Genomic DNA, 6628 nt, shown 5'->3' on the forward strand with positions numbered 1-6628 from the left:
GGGAAAGGCCACGGAGCCTATCTTTTTGAAGAAGCACAAAGAGCCTATAGGGGAGGCCTCAACTGAAGGAGCTGGAGGCCATGGTACTCCTATCACTGCTGCTGCCCCTACTGCTGCTGCCACAGGCGCCTTTCAGCCTCTCTGGGGATTCCGCCGAGGGGACACCGTAGTTGGTCCACGAAACATGCTTGGGATTGGTCTTACCATAGCGTGACCCCCAAGGATTTTACTGATGTGGTGGCCACCCCTGATCTTGAGAGGATCAAGCTCATGGGAGCTCAGTCTCTGGCTTCGGTATGCCTTCTCTTTTTTGAACTTATTTTTCGTTCTTGTAGCATTTTCTTGCCTTATACTTTGTTAATTGCTTTGTTTCAGTCTAACGCCTATTTTCAAGGCGCTGTGAGGCAAGCCGAATCATGGAAGCGGGCTTCTGATAAGGCCGATAATGCCCTCAGGAGGCAACAGAAGAAGTATGCTACCCTGGAGAAGAAGCTCAAGCGCAAGGAGGAAGAACTCGGAGAGTCTAACGCCGAGCTGGTGGTACTTCGGGCGGAGAAGGATAAAGCTATAGACAACTATCTGGACTCGGAGGAGTTTGCCCAATCCATGAGGATTAGGGATGATTCAGTCTTTCCTGAGTTTTTTAGGACTGGTTGGGACACGGCCCTTGGGACCGTGAACGAGGCTTGTCCTGATATTAACCCGGCGGACTACATCTGCCCTGATGACGAGGCTTTGCTACAGAGGTTTCGTACCCGAGTAGTTGTCTCGGACCATGTTCCTCAGGATCCACTCCTTCCTCCTCCCGAGTCTTCTTCCAGACCTGCTGAGGACGACAGCTCTTCCTCCTCCTCCGAGACGACAGAGACATCCAGCGAGAGTGGAGAGGACGATGATATGGATGCCGAGGGTACTTCAGCTCCTTAGAGCTTTTTCAGCCCTGTGTGGCTTGTTTTTTTTTATTTTCGAGACTTTATTTATCAAACTTTTGTAACATCTATCAGATCTATTTCATTTATCACCTTTTATGCTTGCATCCATGCATTTGATTTTTATTTGTTAGGCCACAAACATACTTTGAAGAACTCATGAATTTCATAAAATTGTCTGGGATTCGTCCCTTACACAAGTCTTAATAAACTTCGTAATAAAACTAAAACATATAAATCCTAAGCAAGCAAAGCTTCAAGGTGCTTTTCAACCTACTCGCCATCCTGACGAGTGAGAATCGTATCCGGCTTCCCTACACATAGTAAACCTTCAGGTTTTGTGCATGCCAAGTTCTCGGGACTTCAAAACCATCCATAGTCTCTAGCTTGTAGGTTCCTCTACCTTGAACACTCTTGACTCTGTACGGCCCTTCCCAATTCGGGGCAAGCTTCCCTTTTTGTCCTACACCAGATGCTTCTATCTTCCTCAAGATTAGATCGCCTTGTTTAAAAAACCTTTCTTTAACCCTTAGGTTGTAGTAGAATGAAGCTTTTTTCTGATATTCTACTATCTTTGCATGTGCTTTATCTCGCACTTCATCAATTAAATCCAGGGCTAATCTCTGTCCTTCCTCATTTTCTTTCTCATCGAAAGCCTGAATCCTTGGAGAGGAATGTGATATCTCAATGGGAACTACTGCTTCCGCCCCATATGCCAACATGAAAGGAGTTGCATCTGTCGTGACTCTACAAGTAGTCCTGTAGGCCCATAATATTGGAAGTATCTCATCTACCCAATTATTTCTTGACTTCTCGATCCTCTTCTTTAGTCCATCCAGGATTATCCGATTTGCTACCTCTGCTTGTCCATTGGCTTGCGGGTGAGCCACAGAGGTGAATCGTAACTCGATTTCATTTTCTTCACAATACTTCTTGAATTCCTCATTGTTGAATTGTGTTCCATTGTCAGTGACAAGGATACGGGGAATTCCATATCGGCACATAATGTTTTCCCACAGGAATTGTGCAACCTGCTTAGTAGTGATTTTGGCCAAGGGTTTGGCTTCGATCCACTTGGTGAAATAATCAATGGCTACAATCAGAAATTTCCTTTGTGCCGTGGCCATAGGAAAAGGCCCTAGAATATCCATCCCCCACATGGCAAAGGGAATAGGCGAGTTGATAGAGGTCAGCATCTCAGGGGGTTGTCTAACAATTGGTGCATGCTTCTGACAGCGGTCACACTTTTTTACATATTCTTTGGCATCAGCCATCATTTCTGGCCAATAGAAGCCTAAACGAGTTATCTTATGAGCCAAGGCCCTGCCCCCCAAGTGTTGTCCACAAATACCTTCATGCACTTCTTCAAGAGCCAAGCGTGCCTCATCGGGCCTGAGACACCTCAAGTAGGGAACCACGAAAGATCTTTTGTAAAGAATCCCATCTATCAAAGAGTATCTTAGTGCCCGAACAGTTAACTTCCGTGCTTCAGTTGCATCACTTGGAAACCAACCGGTCTGAATGTGAGCCTTGATGGGATCAATCCATGACGTCCCCAAGCCTATGGGAGCCACTAGCTTAACATCTATGCTCCGTGTCTTCAAAACACGGAAGTACACACTTCCTGAACTTTCTTCAATCTCAGACGAAGCGAACTTTGATAGCGCATCTGCCTTAACATTTTCTTCCCTTGGAACGTGTTCAACATGGCATTCATTAAATTGGGTCATCATAGCCCTTACTAGGCGGACATACTTAGCCATCGTATCATCCCTTGCCTCAAATTCTCCCTTTACCTGGGATATGATCAGCTTCGAGTCTCCACGGACCTTTAAGTTTTTGACTCTAAGTGTCCCAGCTAGACCAAGGCCAGCTATCAGGGCTTCATACTCTGCCTCATTGTTTGTGGTTGGAAAATCTAACTTCATAGCATACTCAATTAAGAACCCATCAGGGCTTTACAAAACCAACCCTGCTCCACTGGAATTTGTTTTTGATGCTCCATCAAAATAGAGAACCCAATATTCTTTCTCCTTGTCATTCTTCTCCCTGTCCCCACTGTCGACTCTCTTGTCTTGAGGTATGGTATCTTTCTGCCCCCCGACTTCTTGGTTGGGTATGGTACATTCCACCACGAAGTCAGCTAGTGCCTGGGCTTTTATGGCCGTACGTGGCTTATACTTGAGATCGAACTCTCCCAACTCTATTGCCCACTTAATCAGTCTCCCACTTGCCTTGGGACTGTGAATGATATTTCTCAGTGGCTGATTCGTTAGCACTTCAATTTGGTGAGCTTGAAAATAAGGACGCAGCTTTCTTGAAGCCATTACCAAGGCTAAAGCGAATTTCTCAATGGCTGAATAATTCAACTCGGCACCATGCAAAATTTTGCTGACATAGTATACGGGTTTCTGGACTTTCAGTTCCTCCTTAACCAACACCGCGCTCAAGGCGCTCTCTGAAACAGCCAAGTACAAGAATAAAACTTCATTCAGAACTGGCTTGGCCAACAACGGGGCCTGGCCTATATACTTCTTTAACTCTTCAAATGCCTTCTGATTTTCCTCACTCCATACGAAGTCTTTGATGTTCTTTAGTGACTTGAAAAATGACAAGCACTTGTCTCCTGACTTGGAGATGAATCGTCCTAACGCAGCAACCCTTCCTGTAAGCTTCTGAACATCCTTAACAGTTTTTGGTGGTTCCATATCCAGGATTGCCTTTATCTTATCCGGGTTAGCCTCAATTCCCCTCTTTGAGACCATCAGTCCCAAGAATTTTCCAGATCCTACTCCGAAAGCACACTTCGTAGGATTCAACATCATCTTGTGGTACCTCAGGACCTCAAAAGCTTCCCTTAAATGGGCTATATGATCAGTCTTTACTAGACTCTTGACTAACATGTCATCAACATAGACTTCCATAGTCTTACCAATAAGATCCTTAAAAATTCTATTCACCAACCTTTGATAGGTGGCTCCTGCATTCTTGAGACCAAACGCCATAACAAGATAACAATAAACACCAAAGTCAGTGATAAATGATACCTTTGGAATGTCATCCTTATGCATTTTGATCTGGTTGTATCCGTTAAACCCATCCATGAAACTCAGCATCTCATGTCCAGCGGTGGCATCAATCAAGGTATCAATTCTAGGCAGCGGAAAACAGTCTTTGGGGCATGCATCATTCAGATCGGTGAAGTCTATACACATCCTCCACTTTCCATTAGCCTTCTTCACCATTACAGGGTTTGCTAACCACTCCGGAAATTGAATCTCCTCAATGAAACCAGCCTCTAAGAGCTTTTCCACTTCCTGCCTTATAGCCTCTTGTCTTTCCGGGGCAAAATTTCTTTTCTTTTGTTTCACTGTCTTCCGGCTTGGATCCACGTTTAGCTTGTGAGTAATTAACTCCGGGTCTATGCCTGGCATATCAGCTGCTGACCATGCAAACACATCACTATTTTCTTGCAAAAATTTCACTAACTTCCCTCTAAGGGGCTCCTCTAATGTGGCTCCAATGAAAGTCATCCTCTCAGGATTCTTGGGATCTAAAGGAACCGAAACCAATTCTTCTGCTGGCCTTCCTCTATTCTCATCATTTTCTCGAACATCCATATCTTCAATAGGAAGAACCTGCCCCCCGACTCCATCTGCCCTCAAAGAGGCCACATAACAGCTTCTAGCCATTTTTTGATCTCCTCTTTCTTCTCCAATCCCGTTTCGGGTGGGAAACTTCATGACTGAGTGGTAGGAAGAGGGGACTGCCTTGAAGGCATGTATCCCTGTTCTTCCCATGATAGCATTATAAGTCGAACTAGCCTTTACCACCACGAAATCCAGCATCTGCGTTGCTTGCCTTGGCTCCGTACCTATGGTGGTTGGCAATTTGATTATCCCTTCCACAGGACATTCTACTCCAGCAAATCCATATATCGGCATATCGGTTGGTGTTAACTGGGAGTCGTTATACCCCATCCTTAGAAAGGTGTCGTGGAGCAAGATATCCACAGAAGCACCATTATCCACAAGGACCCTCTTAACCGGGCTATTTCCTATTATTGGTGTTATGACCAGCGGGTCGTCATGGGGAAACTTCACACCCTCTAGGTCGGAATCATCAAAAGCCAATGTTACTTCTGTCCTGGCCCTCTTCGGGACTTCTCCAACAATATGCATAACCTCTCTAGTATATGCCTTTCTGGAATTTTTGGACAATCCAGCAGCAGTTGGACCTCCAAAGATCGTGTTTATCACAGGCCCTCGAGGTCTCGGCCCTCCATAAATGGTGTTTATAACTGGTCCTCTAGGCTGGGGGGTTTCGCCCCTGATCGTCTTGGTCCCTCCTACGATCTTCAAAGTTCTTCCTTCCATTATTATTTCTGTCCCCTCCATCTCCAGTATACTTGTTCAATCTTCCTTTTCGAATCAAAAACTCAATTTCATCTTTCAATTGCCTACACTCATCGGTGTCATGGCCAACATCTTTGTGAAACCTGCAATACTTGCCCTTATCTAGCTTGGCGGGATCAACCTTCAAGGGCTTAGGCCAGCGAATATCTCTGTCTTTCTCAATCTCCATCAAAATCTGACTTCTGGGAGCATTCAGCTTAGCGTATTCAGTGAACTTTTGCCCAGGTCCTCCCTTCTTGGGGGTTGAATCAGGATTTTGTTCGGTTCTAGGATATTTGTCCTTAGCGATATACTCCAAATCAGTTTTTCGTTTCTTGCCTCCAGTGGGCTCATTACTTACTACGGTCTTCCTCATACTTTCTTCAACCTTGATATACTTCCCTGCCCTCTCTTGGAGCTGCAACATGCTCTCAAGGGGTCGTTTGGCCAAAGACATCTTGAAAAACTCATCCCTAGTTCCTTGTTGCAGTGCTATCATGGCTACCTTATCATCAAGGTCTGAGACTTTTAAAGCCTCCTTTGTAAAACGATTCAGGTAATCTCTTAAGGATTCCTTAGCTCCCTGCACAAGACTCATAAGAGATGCTGAACTTTTCTCATGGACTCTTCCACTGATGAATTGCTTAATAAAAGCCTGACTTAATTCTCTGAATGATCCAATAGAATTTGGGGGTAGGCGACTGTACCATCTTTGAGCCATACCCGACAGGGTTTGAGGGAAGGCCCGACATTTTATAGCATCATTCACGGGTTGCAGCAGCAGTGCATTAGAGAATGTCCTAACATAATTAGCGGGGTCTCCCGTGCCATCATAGGCTTTGATAGTGGGCATCTTGAATTTCCTTGAGATATGGGCATTCATGATCTCTTCTGTGAAGGGTGGAGTTGGATCGTCAGGATCTCCAAGGGGAAGGAGATTGCTTGGATCAGTTCTTGGGACAGCAGCCCTTCTTCTTACCGGACCATCCAGGTCTATGATAGGAGGAGGATTTCTCCCCTTAGGAGGTATGTGGGGTCTGGTGGCTTGGTGAGCCTCCAAATCACGCCTCAGCCTTTGGATTTCAGCCTCATGAGCCCTGATCTTTTCCTGCACTTCTTGGGGATTCGCCCCTGGGGTGCTTTGGGGGCGTTGCCTTCCATCGGCCATTGGCTCTTTTCCAGGACGCCTCCTTCTCGGGGCCACTTCATCATCCGAAGATTCGGAGTCTCTCTCAGTGTATGGACCAGAAAATTCCCGATCCTCAGGGATATGATCCAAACCTCGTATATAGGGGGGCGACCGCC

Source organism: Apium graveolens, chromosome 10 (genome assembly GCF_009905375.1).
Source record: "Apium graveolens cultivar Ventura chromosome 10, ASM990537v1, whole genome shotgun sequence".
Taxonomy (NCBI): Eukaryota; Viridiplantae; Streptophyta; class Magnoliopsida; order Apiales; family Apiaceae; genus Apium; species Apium graveolens.